The following is a 6,127-nucleotide window of genomic DNA, read 5'->3' on the forward strand; positions in this document are numbered from 1 at the left end:
CATGACGCATCAACATTTAAACATATTTTGTAGAATAGTCTATAATTGTTGCGTAGATCTCTGCATAACCTTTTCCATGAACGCAAGGGCGTGACAAAAAATAGTATGTGTGACTCGCGCGGGAAGGCCATTTCAGTCTTTGGCGAAATGCGGCACTCGCCTACGGCTCGTGCCGCACACGACGCCCGCGACTGAAATGGCTCACTTCCCGCCCTTGCCACACAATATACTATTATTATTAGTTGAATATTAAATTTATTATAAAGTAATAAATTCAATATTTATAAATAAACCTGCCATAAAATAATTCTGAAAATATAAATTATTGTCAACACAGTTTAGCCAACTTTGAATTGTTCATAACTATAAGATTTAAAAAAAAAAATTATATTGGGCTCAATGTAAAAAAAAAATCACAAACGTTATTTCAAATAACGTTATTTGCAATTTTTTTACGTTACAAATACGTTTATTGTTTATTTTTAATCATGAATTATGATTAATGATATATTATGTTTAATGTTATTCAATTTTTTTCGTTTTTCGTTTATTGATTTCGTTTATGTTTTTTCAATTTTTTTCCGTTATAGCGTTATAAATTATAACGTTATAATAACGTTTTGAAGCCCTAATTAAAAGTGATGAAATCAATGCTTGATTTGAGTCATCGTACCTGTGGTCTTGAATTACATCTTCAAAGCTAATAAGTAATAACTAATATGCGTGTGCACCTTCAGGTAACTATATAATGAAGAACGTTTTTCACGAACCCTCTAGGACATATAAGACGATAGCACAGTACAGACTACACTACTACAGATAGATTCCCGGGACATTCTGTATGTTACAAAATGAAACTATCAGTATTTAAATCTGATATAAACAATCGGATATACGCAGAACAACAATAGAGCCTTCTTTAGGTAACAATGTTCAAAATTGAACGAGTCGAGTATTTTAAAATAATCTTACATAATAAATACCTACCATCAAAAGTTAAATTAAGGATTTGAACAGTAAACTTAGTTTTTGTGTTTTCATAGTTGAACTATTATTTTAATAAATCTACGAAAACAACAAAATTTTGAATATTAAAAATAAGAAACGACTAAACGAATGAAAACAGTAGAACAAATTAAAGTAAAGTTAGTATCATGATAATTTGAATGAAGACAATTTTTAATTATTACACAAATACTATAATTGTGTTTTTATCACGTTCCTAAATAAAAGATTATCTACAAAACTAATTTTAATCTTAATTGACTTAAGCCATAATATAGTATTATTATTAATAGAATCGTTTATTAATATGTCATTGTTTACAGTTGCGGAGATGGCGCCGGAGTTCGATAATGTGCTGCAACTTAACGTAGTTCAATGTAATCTCAGTAATGTGTCTATAATTTGCAGATAACTGGGTGAAGACGGCTATCAATTATTTGTTGGGTTACTATGGAACCGAACGATACATTTGTAATCCATCATGATTATGACAAATATATTATACGACCAATATTATTTCAATAGCCAGATAAATCTACGTAATATGAGTATCAGATTTAAATTTCATGTTTACTCGGCAAAATTCCTGAATCAGCATATTATGACTTTAGCTCAAAATGTTATAAGTATACCTTGATCGTTTTAGATTCATGACAGCTGATGTGCTGTGCCGCTATGGTTTAGTTTGATAATGAATTTTTATGTATACAGTTATGAAGATACATTTTAATAATATGGTTTTATGTTATTTATACGTCTATTAAATATTATTGAAAATATTGTTTGTCGTCAAGCATAAATGATCGACATTTTGATTGCCGTCTTGAGATATATAAACTATAAAGTGTATTTACTAGAGATGTTAAATTTTAGATTTTTTAAAAGCGTTTGAACTTAAATTTTTTTGTGAATTTGTAATAGTTTATTGTTTGACAAGGGCGGGAAATGAGCTATTTCAGTCTCGGGTGACGTGTGCAGCATGAGTCGCAGGTTAGGGCCGTTTTCGATCCAGACTGAAATTGCCTTCTCGCATGAACCTCATATACTATTATTAATCACGCCTCTGCGTTCATCGATCACGGCAAAGGTACTCCAGGGATTTATGCAACAACCAAAATTAATATACGAGAACAATTTCATGAAAGAAAAATGTTTACGTTTCATGCAAGGAGGTTATAATTTGATGATTGAGATTAAGATGCAACTTGTAGCTTGTAAATTATACAAGCACTCATTTTTTAAATAGATATTTCAAGTTTCAATTGGGATCATGTTGGATATTTAAACGGTAGAACGATACATTCTCTAAACATTTTAGTTATTATATGATAATTAGTAAAAAACAGTAATAATCTTAATACTACGCAATTACATTTCCAAAATATTAATACTAGAAAAAATAACACTAATTATAATAATAATAATAATAATAAAAAAAGCAGGTAAGTGGATGTCGCTCTGCTGTACAGTATTTTACAAGTGGGTCATTGTATAATGGTTGTATTAAACTTGAATTCAATTATATAATATCATTGTATAAGAAGACGATTCTGAGCGGAGACGGTTTGTCGGTCTGGATATTTTATATTTTGTTATTATTTATTTTATCATGTAAGTTAAATTAATATTAAAATATTATAATTTTTTATTCGTTTCTATGGTGATAAACAAATCGTTAGAAACTAAAATCCCATTTTTAGCGTTTTTCGTAATTTTCCGGTGGTTTTTCCCGTGGCATTAAATAACTATTGAGAAAATCAAAAAATGACCTCTTTAAAGTACCATCTTGATCCAATTTGCTAAAAGATAAGGTACTATAATATAGTACATATTATGTTGAAATCGAAACACTCCTTCTGGAAGAAATTTTGTATACAGGATATAAAAAAAAAAAATAATAAACACCATTGTAAAAACAATAGCTTCCTCGCTCTGCTCAGAATCTAAAATATAAATTATAATTTTTAATTTTTATTATTATAAGATTACAAATTGTTTTTTTTATTTATGTCAGTTAAAAAATAAATATTGCAATCGTATGTATATAGCTAAGTTTTTAATATTATCTTCAGTCATTTTACCTTGTTAATCGCTTTGATACTAATTAGTTGTAAAATTTATTCGTGTATAAATTATATTGGATGTCGTTATAATTGGTAATACCAAAAAAAATTTTTTTTCTGGAAACCAAACATAAAAAATGCTTCCTCGCTCCGCTCAGAATTTAAAATCATAAAAATTTATTGTAAAATCTTACAAAAATTAAACACTGTCGTTAAAAAGAAATAATTATTTGAGTATAGTTTAAATAATTCCTAATATTTTGATCCCGCGACTATATGTGGCTAATTTACTACACAAAGAAAAAGGGATGTACTCATATTGTACCTATACATATTCCTTAAAAATGTATTATGTGTAATATGAATAATAAACGTGCCTAGTCCGAACCTTTGTTCTAATCAAAAATGTAAATATCTAAACTTTTTAAAACATCCAAAAGCCAAGAAATTAATATGAACTTTTAATTTTGTAATGTTTATTTACAGATGACGCGTCATTGATCCGCAGCATTCGCAAGTAAAAAGTACAAGCACTGCAGCGCACTATTGCGACTTGCTTTGGTGACGTCTTACAACAATAACTGTGTACATGACGACGACGAACCCAGACCGGCGGCCAGCCAAGTCTGGCCATCAATCATTCTGAGTGACAGAGTGTAATTATTCATATAAGTATTTCGTTCTAATAAAGTCCCAAATAAACAGTCTACATTCAATTTTACATTTGGTGTCTAAGAATTATCTTCATCTCTAACACACCATCGATATTTAATTATACTGCAGCGACAATCAATGACTGAATTTATACATCACAGTTTACGTCACCATAATATATTATACTCGTATTAATTTACATATTGTACCTAGATTGCCTATACACTACGCCGTCATAAACACGGTTTTAAATAATATTGATCTCTATAGAGATACCTATAGGTACGGTACAATGAATATATACAGACGTAAACTCGGGCCAGGAAGACATGGTCCGTAATTTAAATGTATAAAATTCACTTGTATAATAGGTACCTATTATACATTGTAGTAAAATACCAACAGGTAATTATGCAAGGGTAAACGATAATTCCGTATTGAAAATATTAAACTTACTTTTTTTATGTGTGGTTTGGAAAAAGAAAATGGCATTATAAGTAGTATACTATAATACTATAATTATTTATTACCATCGTAAAGTTTGGATAAGAACATATTCAGAAATAAAGCTAAATTTCATTAAAATATTGTTTAAATTTTAAACTTATAGTTAAAAATATATACTATTATTTTAAAATGCATTAGGTATTTTACAATTTATTTTCTTACATTTCTTTATACAGTACCTATATAAAAATATATGCCTTCAATAAAACAGTTGTTAATTTAGCAAACGTAAAAAAAGCAATTATTTAACATAATTTTTAGAAGTGAAATAAGAATATATGGGTTTAGATACTTAACTCCATACATATCTATTAATTATTATAGGGATTTTGTTTGTTAGCACTTGTCACCAGATTACCGTTCGTCGAAATTAGACATTTTTTATATACCTATTATAACAAAAATTACAATGACAGTTAAGTAAATAATATCTAATTGTTTACAGAATACAGTTAATCTATATATATAAGCCAAATACCACTCACTTACTCATTCAATAATTTATCGCTATATCTCAAAAACTATAAAACGTAAAAACTTGAAATTTAGAATAGTGGTTCCTCTAATGATATAAATGTTCAATAATAGAAAGGATTTTACGCTATACACATTTAAAGAGGTGGTCAAACAGGGATTTTGAGGTTTATGGTGGAATTATATTTTTTTAAATTTTCTTGGTTTTTAACCAAGTAAGTATGGTAATTGAAATGAAAAAAGTCTGAATTTTGAAAACTTCAAGAATTTATGTTAAATAGGAAAAAATAAAAATGTAACTCAATTATGATGAGTAGTTGGGTAATTTAGCTAGCTTTAATATACAATATTAATGAGAAGGATTTTATATCACACCCAAGCGGTATAACCACTTGAATCCATAAAAACATTGGAGTAAACAGTCCCAAAATTTCTATTTTTTAACTTTTCCCTTAAACTATGATAGATAAGAAGTTGGTTAATGACTCATTAAAAAAGGATTATCAAGTAGAAACCCGTAGAAACCAAATGTGGAATTACATTTTTTTTTTTTAAATGATTTAATTTTCCACAGATAAAAAAGTAGTTGTTTTTCGATAGATTTTCATTTAGCTAGGTAGATTTCCAAAACTGATGAACGGATTTTGTTGTTTGGGGTTTTTTAGATTCACATTGGCTAGGAAAAGTGCAATGAAGATTTTCAGAACTTTATTTCCAATCGTTAATTCACTACAAAGCTGTAAAGCTGAAAAACATCAAAAAACGCCTAATAAAATTTGTTTCAATTTTTTTTAATGTTCTGTAGTGAATTAACTATTAAAAATAAAGTTCTGAAAATCTTCACTGCACTTCTCCTAACCAATGTGACTCTTACAAGACTACAAACAACGAAATCCGTTCTCCGGTTTCAGAGATAAATGAGATATAAATCAGAGAAATCACTAAATGAAAATGAAAATGATTTTTTGTTGATATCAGTTAGATAATACATTTCTAAAAATTAAAAATCAAAAAAGTTAACATGCCAAACCCTGACTTGGCAAGCGTTTTTTTTTTTTTTTGTTATATAACTTATTGGTTACATGTTTTTATAAAAATAGTAGAAAATAGTATTTTTTGTATATAAATGGTTATCATTGGTTACTAGGGTAGATCAGGTACATGCATGGATCAAATTTTCGCCCCTGTGGCTTCGAATAAAGAAACCATATCTTAAAACCAAATGTACCTATGTGTGTAGCTTATATACCCCAAAACTACTCAATCGAATTTGATGAAAATCTCAGAGATTGTTTTTAGAGATGTCAGTGAAGTTAGGAGAGTAAGTAGTTTAAACCACGTTAAAAAACATACCAAGTACTAAATCTAATCTGTGACTTGCGGTTGCCCATCTAGGTCAAATTATTTCGCAAAGCTAGATTTAC

Source organism: Acyrthosiphon pisum, chromosome X, assembly GCF_005508785.2.
Source record: "Acyrthosiphon pisum isolate AL4f chromosome X, pea_aphid_22Mar2018_4r6ur, whole genome shotgun sequence".
NCBI lineage: Eukaryota > Metazoa > Arthropoda > Insecta > Hemiptera > Aphididae > Acyrthosiphon > Acyrthosiphon pisum.